The following is a 12,327-nucleotide window of genomic DNA, read 5'->3' on the forward strand; positions in this document are numbered from 1 at the left end:
TTGTTACATAGTTGGAAAGTAACATGAAGGATGAAATCATGTGTTTTGAGGATTGTCGATATATATCCGATCGAATTAGTACACAACTCACTTGCAATTCGTTCTACCTTAAGAACCGCCACCGAAAGAGATTTCGTATGTGGTCGTAAACAACGTAGATATCTCATTAATGGGGGAGGGATGTGTTTGGAGATTACTCATGTTTAAACAACGTATATTTTCTGTTATAGACTATAAAGTTTTCTTAGACTACAATTTTGGATATCAAAACTGAAGATGCTTCTCATAAATAGACTTTTGTTATTGGCGGTCATCGGGGCCATGTTGCTTCTGACATCGTCTATGGGGAATGCGAGAGAGACGAGTAAGTACATTAGGAATATAACGAGGCGATGCAAAGACTAGCTAAAAAGCAGCAATTAGTTTTACAAAAATTAATTTGACGGTATCATTGGATGTGTTAATATTATGTATGATGTCGCAGCATATCAAGTCTAATCTTTTTTTTCTAGCCGTGAATCTATTTGATGTTCTTCTGAAGTCTTATTCGTATCTGTCATGGGTAAAAAGAATTGCATAACCTTCTACCATCCTGTTCCTAACGAATGAGTTCAATTCAAATGCAGCGTACTTCTTCCCTGAAAAAATTCTATTGTGTCTGCATGCCCGCTTATTTATTCACGCTTTAAGGTTAGCATTGGCCGCTGCACGTCGTACGTAGCCCAATATGCTTCGAAACATACGTATTACAAGCAGGGATGTACTTATCGTTCGTGCAAGATATGTGATCGAAAGCATGCTCACATCGGTGTAGCTTAATGCTTAATATGGAATCCGGCAGTATTCGCAATGCACATCATACCTAATATGGTGGTATTCATGGTGTTTGTCAACTACATGGTCAGTTACAGCAGGCCAATTTTCTTCATTTATATTCTGTAGCTGCTGTCATGCAGCATAGCCCACTCCTAGGCTTTTATTAGAAACCGGCTAGCGATATGGCGAGGAGGAGCTTAGATATAGCCTACTTCCAACACTTAGGTAGGAACTCCGGAGTCGATCACGGTCGGACTCGAAGCCGCAACCTATTGTTGTTTTAGCTTTGCGCAGATCATACATGAAGAGATCAGCACTGTTGAATGTAGGTTTATCATTAATACTGCGCAGATTGATGACCAGAAGTAGTCAAACTAGTCATCGTTGGTACTGAAAGTAATAGTGGAAGTAGGCCTAACGATTTCTAAGAAAGTACAAAGGTACGTATTTTTTGGTATAGGTTAGTTCTGCCTAAAAACTAAAGAATAAAAAGTAGACGTGGAAATAGTATAAACTCATAAGCAATTGAGTAAGTATAGTGCAAGTATGGGCAAAACCTACTTGAATACTCTGAAAAAGTTAAAGTATTTTGTTGCTGACCCCCCTGTTGCTGACTAAGTGCATTGATTGATGTCCAGGATTGACTGCAATTGGTATTGACAATAATCCAATACAGCTACCAAATAATCTCTCTTTCTCTCTCTCCTACAACAGTCAGGCTGCGGAGATCAGACTGCGTTGACCAGCTTCCTGATCAGTGTCCGGCAATTTTTCATTCAGGCGAATGCTGGAGGCTGGGGCATCTATGTAGAAAGAGCTGCAACTATTGCTGAACAGAAAGTAAGATAGTCATGATACATCAAGTCATCTATGCTTCCTCCGCTAGTGTTTAGATAATGACAACTCGAGGTTGCGAATACTATACCACTATATATACCGATTAGGGGAGATGTGGTACCGATGGATCAAAAATTGCTAAATGATCTCTGGCCCTCAAATCTTTAGCTGAGAATAGCGGATCTTTTGCTGTCCCAGCACTTCAATACAAGCTCTAACTATCGCGGGTATTTACATGGATATCCTCTTTTTCATAAAATATTTATAAACGATGGCACACGACTATGGGACCTATGAGACATACGCTCAAAACTCAAAATTTTTCAACTTGTTTTGTTGTGTACTATAATCTAAGCTACAGCATGCCAATGAAGAATGTTTCGTCGCCACCTACAGGAATAAAACAGATTATATCAATTTAAATGTTAGGATAAAATCACGTTTCGATTTCCGCCGAAATTTACAAAATTAATGCCACTTACATATTACAGGAAAATCGTCATTTTCACTTTCAAATACCTAATAGCGATAAAACACCACAGGTAACTACGATCTACAGCCTCTATATATGTAGGCGTGTTTCTGTTGTTAAGTGATTAGTTGGTCAGACTATTTTGCTTGATTTGGCTATGGTATGATAGGTCTCCCACCCATAAATATTGTAATTGAATTGACAATAGTCGATTCGAGGATGGTATTGATTCCAAAAATATGTGCCAATATAATATACCCTGATACAAGCCCTATAATTCACATCAAAAATCATTGCGGGTTTGTTAGTCTGGAAGGTGGTGTAAAAAAATGTATATGCCGATCCAAATTTACTTTGCACCCCCTGAAACGTAAATCATTTGTCACAGACCCCATAACTAACGCAGGTCGAAGTTTTATGCATACGAGGAAAGATTTTGCCAGCATGCCATTGTAGACAAAGTCGCGTACTGTAATCATGAGTTTATCACAGAGAATTTTTCAAGTATTTTCGGTCCCACTGTCTCGTCGGTACCACATCTCCCCTATACCTCACCTTACCTTATCCACCGTCCCTCGACGGTATGCGTATAGGGAGTGGAGATGGATCAATGACATTGATTAAGTTCAATTACAAATAAAATTGTAATTACTCCCTGCTATGTTTCAATAACATTACAAGTACAATTACTGTTAAACCTGTAATTGATTATTCATAAGTTCAACTTCGATAGAGAGGTGCTCTTTGACAACCGTAGCGACGGAAGTAGCAACAATCACAACCTATATTCATGCTTCATTCACGATACGTAGAATAACCTTTGATCAAAAAAAAAACTCGAACGTTTTCGAACTATTCCTTCTCATCAGTACTGAAAAATACAAACACATAAAAACATATTAGACTTTTGTTAACAACCAAAACTTTGAGCGACTGGCAACGACTAACAACGAATAGGCTACAAGATGTGAAATGAAATATAATCTAACGAATACACTGACCCGAGTATAAGGCAAATGAAGCGTAATAGGTAAGGCGTTAGCGAAAAGGATGATAGCGATACGGTGTGTAAAATTAGAATAAATGCAAAAGGAAAGAAGCTCCTGGTAACTAAAGATTACAGAGTTTTGGTTTGCATTTACATTTTCCCCTGCTCATAAACTGTAGGGTTGCATTTGATGAACAAAGTTTCCGGCCCAAGTATATTGGAATAATATTGGGGGTAAGATTGGAAGAACATCTCTTCAAATGCATGATCAAGTTTGATGAAGCCTTGGTTGAAAACTTGAATTTCTTTGATAATTGTTGCAACAAGCATTAGTATACTAGTCAAAGATTTGAAAGAAATCTGAAATTGGTGTAGGAAAAGGCTCAGCACGTGTTTCGGAAGAGTTTATTTGCCGCTCATCCATTTTTGAAGTATTAAGATTTGAACTATATTGTAATTTACCAAGTTTTCTGCTGCTACTGAAGTATGGGAAACAGTTTAGCATTGCTGAATGATCTAGTTAACGAGGCACAGACAGCACACCTGTGCATACAGGCTTAGTTATTTTATGCTGTGCTTGTCAGGGTTTCAATAACAATGTTCTGTAATTGAAATTGCAATGAAACAAAAATTGATCAAATTAAATTACAATTACACGAAATAAAAATGCTTGAATCACAGTAACAATTACAATTACATGAAAATGTAATTCTTCACATTTGGTAGAGGACATGAACCTGTAAAAGGTTTAGGTTCATGTAATCGCGAACCTTTTAGGAAGGTTCTGCGTGAACGTGAACATCATGACGTCACGTGACGTCACATTGCTAATTCCATCCCTACATTTCAGTAAAGTAATTTATATTAATATACACAATACCTAGCGACGACTCGGGCCACATAATGTCACAAGGCTGATGTTCGGTATATTAGCAATTTTTATCAGTTCAATACAGCACAAAAATGCGATATAATGAAAAATAGGAAGGTGTCGAAACGACTTGGAGTAGTCTTAGGAATCAGACACTCACCTTGGCCTAGCCCTAGGCGATGTAAAGAGGAGGCATGCACACTGAAGTACATACTGACCTTTTAAACGTTAGTAGTATAGTAGATCGCTCTGGGGGTGGCAGGGGTTCTTATGGGTGCGGTCGCACGGTGCCGAGAAACCGGGGGTGGCACGGTGACCCTTATCTCTTATGGGTGCGGTCGCACGGTGCCATTGTGTCTTATGGCTGCGGTGGCATGGTTACCTTTTCGGGTATAGGCTGCGGCGGCACGGTGTCGTGAAAACTCGTGGTGGCATGGTTACCTTTTCAGGTATAGGCGCGGTGACATGGTGACCTTTCAGGTAGAGATGATTTGACTAACGTTGTGGGTATAGGCGCGGCGGCACGGTGTTGAATATGTATCATGTATATTGATCACGTGATTGGTTCTTAGTTAATGTATATATCCCAAATTATTATATATGACCGATTCGAGTTGAGCCCAACGTTTACGGTGAATGCGACTTTAATATATCGTTATTCTTATGGACGCGGCGATGATTCGTACTTTCGTTTATAGACTGCGGGCGGCATGTCGTACTTTCACCAAAAAGGGTGTGAAATAGTTTGCTAAATCTAGGAATCAATCGCATGGTAATGTTTTGGTATTTAGTTTACCACAGAGCCGGCGTAGACGCCGATTCGAATACAACAATAACCGCGTTCACAAACTAACACTCCAAAAAGGTGTGAAATATTGGTAAAATCCCGCGATCGCTCACAAGATAATACCTAAGACATAACCATCGCTCGCGACTCGCTGTTACATACATGCCGATCGTTGACAATGTAATATTTTGGTAATTAGTTTACCACAGAGCCCGCGTAGACGGCGATACCAACAGTAGCCGCGTTCACAAACTAACACTTCAAAAAGGTGTGGAATAGGTTGCAAATCCCACGATCACTCACGAGATAACACCTAAGACATAGCCATCCCTCGCAACTTGTTTTTACATACATTCCAATCGCCACAATGTAATATTTTGATAATCGGTATGTCACAGGAACTGGATTTCAATGGTAAAATTTAATAAGTAACGAATAACAGAACCGTCGCAGACGATGATTCGAATACCGACAAATTCTCACTTATTTCTGATCCCACCCTAATCCTTTGCGAAGTTGACGCTTATTCGAAAAGGTGTGAAATAATTGTAAAACCCTACGTCGCTGACAGGATAATGCATCAGACATAGCGATCTAGTTATAGCACGGGTCGGAATCCATTCGGGTTCTATAGGTAAATTGAGATAATCCGAAACCGAATATTTTGACTTTGGCGTAGTGTGAATTGAAATAGGATCGACAAACAAGACTACCAAATTTCAACCCGGTCATATTTAGAGATTATACGCATATTGATTTGAAACAAGTAATGAAACCTTACAACTCTATTCACGATCTGGCTTTCCGTTTGTCAAAGAGACATTTTAACATCTTACAATACTCAAAAGAATTATTCATAATATCAACCGGTGTTAAAAATATAGTTTTCACTTACATGATTATACCACTACAATTCGCAAACTTGAATTAATTCATCCTGGTTGTATTCATATGACCGATAATTTTATTCAACCGCAAAGGCCGTTACTACACTGCAAGACAAAGTATTTACAAATCGGTACATATACGACTTGACATAACCTATTACATTTTGAGTATACAAGATTTGAATGTCTGAACAATAACTGAGAATTAAATGATCACGAGTGAATCCGTATATTACAGCGTGAAAGATGTTGGAATGTCAGCAACTCTGTATGGTCATAGTTACTACCACTAATTTACCCGGCCAACTCGTCATGATCATTCCTGAAATCTACACAAACATGACCACTGACTAGAGTTAACCACAAAATAGCATTGAGTTTTAAATCCAGTTGTAGCTTACGTATTATTTGAATGCGGGTTATGTTTTGTTATAATTGGGTGTACGGATAAAGTATTAGGTCTCGACATTTTAACATTTTGCCATACTCAGTCAATCAGGAAAACATTGTCAAGTAAATCCGTTTGTAACTTACCCGACCAACTCAAGCAGTCAGCCAAGCATACACGAGTCCATACAATCACTAAAACCTAAAATCCATAACAAGCTCGGTTGTATTCATATCCCAACGCATCTTTTTTATTCAACTTGAAAAGTCGTTACTATTCTGGAGGATAGAGGAATTACTACGCGGTATATTCTGCAAGACAAACTAATTATTACTCGGTATATTTTGTAAGACAAAAGTAATTACTCTTCGGTACAGGGGACTTGAGCTTAACATAATATGTTTGAGTATACGAGATTTGAAAGGTCGAGCAATGTAGTTAAGAATTCATTTCTTATACGATCAAACGCCGGTGCTACATTGAAAGTTATCATGTTGTAAACATCCTTATTGACACATTGATTTGACATATGTAATAGTTGATCATGACTTGATTATTAAATTATTCGCGTTAATTAGACCCGATGTTGTGGTAAAGGTTATGACAACAACAAACTTTTCACTACCGTGGTTATTAACATATTGATTTGTAAAACTATACTTGTCTGAAATGTTCTTGATTTGAAAGATATTCCGTGTTGGTACAAATCACTCTGCGTATTACGGATATCGGAAAATATTTTTACAAATGTAGTTGTTTCCAGTAACCAAGACTAAAGATGACACAACAATTTCGTTATTCAAACATTGAACACCCGATGCAAAATGCTTTATTGGTCAAATTCGCAACGGGTAATTGAAACGACTAAGTGTAGAGTCAGTATTTCACAATGGCACGTCGTTACTATTGAATCCAGCAATTGATACGATTTATTGTCGGGATAGCATTAACAAAATCGCAATAGGCGCTACACTGAAATCTACAAAATGTGTTTGTATTGCTCAAAGTAGTGATCATAAATTATCATTTGAATAAGTAATTGTAATCATAAAACCAAACTTGCGAAAGTCATTACCATAACAAAAGAATATTGTAGGTTGCTTGCTAAATCATTGCCGGAAATATTTGTAGAACGCTCACGACCAAAGAAATCGGAAATCTTCCTATTGTCATCCGTCAAAGTATATGTTGGCACAATACTCATCCCGTAAAAGATCTTACTTGTATGTGATTGAATCGCCGGTAATTAACTCGCTAAATCAAACCATAAGGAAATTTCACTCACTCGATGGATATGAAACAGCGTCGCTTAATCGGTCTATATCGTTTTTCTAAAGGTAAATCATATCCATCCAATAGAAAACAATTTTCACTAGCTTGGTAATGAAACCGAAGACTTCATTCAACGTTTTGTTTGTGTCAAATACTTTGCAATAAACACACTGGAGTGGTTCAGCTTTACATCATCAGACTGTAATCTGTAAATCAAGCTTACATCCGATTTGTAACTGTAGTGTTTACCTAACCGAGCTGTATGCACAGTTTGATATTTTTGTCTAGTGATTGCGGAGCATACCAAACGATACACATTCACTCCCGAAATACTGCGTTGATCTCAATTCCCTTTGTCGTGGTAATCGAAGTACATTTGTTTCGAATTCGTAACAACCGACTACTTTTCTATGACACGAGTAGTGAAGGTTGTATCGATCGGTACCGTCCAATCAGAGAGCGCCACGTCATCCTAATTGCCACGCCCATTTTCATACCCTAAGGGTACATTCATCTGCTACGTCATCTGTGCCACATCATCATCAAGCGCCACGCCTATAGTGCCACATCATCCATCCATTGCTATATCATCGCTGCATTGATTGCCGCATCTTGATACTTTTCTCAGATATTGTATTATGTGTATTTAGGGCAAATATCATCCATCCATATTTTTTAAACTTGATTTTATGTGTACAAGTTACGGTTTCTGCAGTTTCCAGATTTTACGACTTATGATTGCCGCGTCAAAACTTACATTGCCACTTTACTCAGTCTCCTTGAAATAGCATTGTATAGTGTACGAGTTCATTTTATTTCGAAAAAAGAGCATATCAATGATATCGTTGATCGTTATTGCATCGATTCACTAGCTGAAATCCTCCAGATCGGTTGATGTTTCGAGGTACACCGCTTTGCTGCCGTCCGACACTGCGATCCGAGTTCTTGCGTTCGATCTGACCGTTTTGTTTGATGTAGCGATCACTGGCTTGTAGTATATACGATACGAGCGGAAGGTCGGGATTATGAACAACTACGCTAGGCGAATAGATGACGAATTCATCAGCTCGCAGTATAACCGCTACCTGTATAATGTTTGCATGTCGAGTATAAGGGTATTTAACTCGGCACTAAAATGCCAACGGAATAGCCGCAGGGATCCGGTTCTCGTTGCTATAATTAAACGAACACCTTCGCCGCAGGTACGCGATCACCGACGTTATAATGATAGGGACAAATTAGCCGCATGAAAGCGAGTCTAATGAATATAACGACAGACAACAAGTTAGTTGAAAAGTAAAACTAATCGTGACCGATGCAAGACGGCGTGAAACAGCGCTTTCGCTCGATTCTTGTAGTGACCGCAATTCATACGATTCAGTCCTTTTCATGTCACTAGAATAAGGGTGATTAAACCGACAGTGAAACGCCGCTTCACAATTGCAAGTTAGTGTAATGCAAATTTTACCCCTTCAAGGGTTATAAAAGTATGGACGGCAAAAGGTATAATTTTGGGTCGACATGGTACCTTAGCTATCTATCAATAGGTATGTAATATTTGTTGAAATAGTTGCTATTGATCATAGACCAAGCTTGCTTTCAGAGCTGGAAACTAAACGCATATGAAAATTTACCTAGGTGTTCCCCACACGCATCAAATGTAGGCCTACTCAAGTGTTTATGAGGTGGCGAATAGTTCGATGGTTGTTGGCACGCAAGGACGTCACATAGAATTGTGGAGTTTTCTGTAAACTATAATCCAGTGATCTATTTTCAATCACTATATTTTTCATTAATCTAAACTAAGTACTGTTAGTAGGCAAACCCTAGGAAAGTATATCCTCTGATAAAAGCAGGAGTAATTTGTTATCCGTGAAATAAATAGATGGTGCGACTCTAATGGACATAAAGAAATGAAAATTTTGTAAAGTAGATATTTTTCGGTATGCTAAATTCGGCTACGCGGTGCTAGACTTCTTGGTCGCATGAAATAGGATGTTTTAGCTTCAACCTCAACGCATTAGCACACCGAATTTAAATATAGGCGATAAATAATATACAGTAGCTCCAATTTTAATGAAAAAATAAAAATAAAAAAGCGTGAAAAATTGCATTTATCCTGGAACGCACCAAGAAAAACCGTATGAATTTGTAAAGTAGTTAGAAAACTACACTATTCCGCTACACTAAAGACTTAAACAATCTGGATTTTGTATGGTGTATACTAATTTTACATTGCGGAGTATTCAGTAAAGTTCAATCCAGTGAATTCGCGTAGGCTATGCATACAAATGAGGAAAGTTACATCAGCGCGTGTTAACTAGTTGTATTATGTAGCTTGCAATTCATGCAAGTTTCGAAACTTCCACACTGAGTCTTTTAAAATAGATAGAAACGAAAAAAACTAATCGAAAAAATTTACGAAGTTTGGATGCGGCATATTTAGGTTTTCATAAGGGTGATTAAACCGACAGTGAAACGCCGCTTCACAATTGCAAGTTAGTGTAATGCAAATTTTACCCCTTCAAGGGTTATAAAAGTATGGACGGCAAAAGGTATAATTTTGGGTCGACATGGTGCCTTAGCTATCTATCAATAGGTATGTAATATTTGTTGAAATAGTTGCTATTGATCATAGACCAAGCTTGCTTTCAGAGCTGGAAACTAAACGCATATGAAAATTTACCTAGGTGTTCCCCACACGCATCAAATGTAGGCCTACTCAAGTGTTTATGAGGTGGCGAATAGTTCGACGGTTGTTGGCATGCAAGGACGTCACATAGAATTGTGGAGTTTTCTGTAAACTATAATCCAGTGATTATTTTCAATCACTATATTTTTCATTAATCTAAACTAAGTACTGTTAGTAGGCAAACCCTAGGAAAGTATATCCTCTGATAAAAGCAGGAGTAATTTGTTATCCGTGAAATAAATAGACGGTGCGACTCTAATGGACATAAAGAAATGAAAATTTTGTAAAGTAGATATTTTTCGGTATGCTAAATTCGGCTACGCGGTGCTAGACTTCTTGGCCGCATGAAATAGGATGTTTTAGCTTCAACCTCAACGCATTAGCACACCGAATTTAAATATAGGCGATAAATAATATACAGTAGCTCCAATTTTAATGAAAAAATAAAAATAAAAAAGCGTGAAAAATTGCATTTATCCTGGAACGCACCAAGAAAAACCGTATGAATTTGTAAAGTAGTTAGAAAACTACACTATTCCGCTACACTAAAGACTTAAACAATCCGGATTTTGTATGGTGTATACTAATTTTACATTGCGGAGTATTCAGTAAAGTTCAATCCACTGAATTCGCGTAGGCTGTGCATACAAATGAGGAAAGTTACATCAGCGCGTGTTAACTAGTTGTATTATGTAGCTTGCAATTCATGCAAGTTTCGAAACTTCCACACTGAGTCTTTTAAAATAGATAGAAACGAAAAAAACTAATCGAAAAAATTTACGAAGTTTGGATGCGGCATATTTAGGTTTTCTAAAATTATTCATACCCATGACTCGAAATATTGTTAACTAACTTATCATGTTCTGAAGTCTCATACATGCACCGACTCTGTGCATTCAATGTAGGGGTAGCTGACTTGGAGACAGAAAAACACACATATTTGACCGTAACATGGTCTTAGTATGAACCGACATGCATTCGACTTGTGGAAAAATGTGTCGCACACTATTTCACCGAGATTACAACCCTTTCGCGGATATTCGTTGGTGCTATCGATACGGTGAACAGCACGTTATGTATAGCGATATCTCCACAGTCAAATACGCGAACCATGCACAACCATATACCCAGACTTTCGTTGAATATTCACGACACCAACAAATCTGTACATCTCCTTTCCCTCGACATCAATGATAGAATCCTCATCCCAATGCGCAGTACGAATGGTGGGTTCATCGGGTGTAAAATCCAAATCAAATGACACCAAGGTCTGCTTTCTCATTTTCAATATTTCCACCACCGCGTCTTGTCTGTGTCTTAGCACTAGCGTGTGAGGATGGCGAAATCTGTGGGTGGTAACACGGATGAACATGATATTCTTCGATATGATCAACTGAAACCACGGATGTGGTGGGTTAGAGTCTTGTCGTGATGGTCCGTTTCGAAATGCAAGCGGATGAACTAGACCAAAAGTTTCGAAGATGTGTTTTATAATTGCTCTAGGTGTGAAATAGACATCGCACTCTTGCGGGGAAACAACACGAATTCAGTCTTCACACCGCAGAAACACAGCCGCTTGGTTAACATCACAAAACCGCAATTGAACTCAAGATTGCCATACACGGAATCGCTGTTAACGATGTCTGACTGCGGCGTTTCGGCGAGTAACGAATTCTCGTATTTGGTATTGATTGTGACACATAATCAAAACAGCGACAGTTTTCACAACCCGATACATACATTGAACCAACTGATGTAAGGTGAAACACTACGTTCGCAGCAAAAAAAGTTTGCAGGGTATGACCACCACCAACATATAGAGTAGTGAGTGAGTAATTATCCTACATACCCCGATTTTACTATATTCCGAGATCCGGATCACGATTCAAGTCTACCTGAGAATCCGAACCACCCTGTGAAGTTGATATATCAAGTTGTGAACCGTGAAAGGGTTGTAATCTCGGTGAAATAGTGTGCGACACATTTTTCCACAAGTCGAATGCATGTCGGTTCATACTAAGACCATGTCACGGTCAAATATGTGTGTTTTTCTGTCTCCAAGTCAGCTACCCCCACATTGAATGTACAGAGTCGATGCATGTATGAGACTTCAGAACATGAATTTGTAATCCATGATGCTTGCAGTGCCGACCATGATGTTATCCATGATGTATGTAATGTCACACACCTCGTTTACGCGAATACTTGGTATCTATGAACAATCGTGAAGTATACTGGATGTGTAATGTCTTGTTATTTTCATGGAAACATGGGGGTGTAACATGTTTGAATATTGTTCATTGGTTTATCGATTCAG

General features: G+C 38.4%; 1 long non-coding RNA gene across 2 annotated transcripts in view; it reads left to right on the forward strand.

The window, feature by feature from the left end:
• Positions 1–203: 203 nt before the first annotated feature.
• Positions 204–12,327, forward strand: part of LOC145455505 (uncharacterized) — a 29,983-nt gene continuing 17,859 nt past the window's right edge. Inside the window, exons 1-2 of one of the 2 annotated variants that reach the window (XR_013920352.1) lie at positions 204–364; positions 1,531–1,656. This is a non-coding gene — a long non-coding RNA (uncharacterized LOC145455505). The remainder of the gene's footprint in view (positions 365–1,530; positions 1,657–12,327) is intronic. The other variant, XR_013920353.1, reaches the window with a different exon arrangement.

Source organism: Botryllus schlosseri, chromosome 14, assembly GCF_051294905.1.
Source record: "Botryllus schlosseri isolate E-star chromosome 14, Bs_hap1, whole genome shotgun sequence".
NCBI lineage: Eukaryota > Metazoa > Chordata > Ascidiacea > Stolidobranchia > Styelidae > Botryllus > Botryllus schlosseri.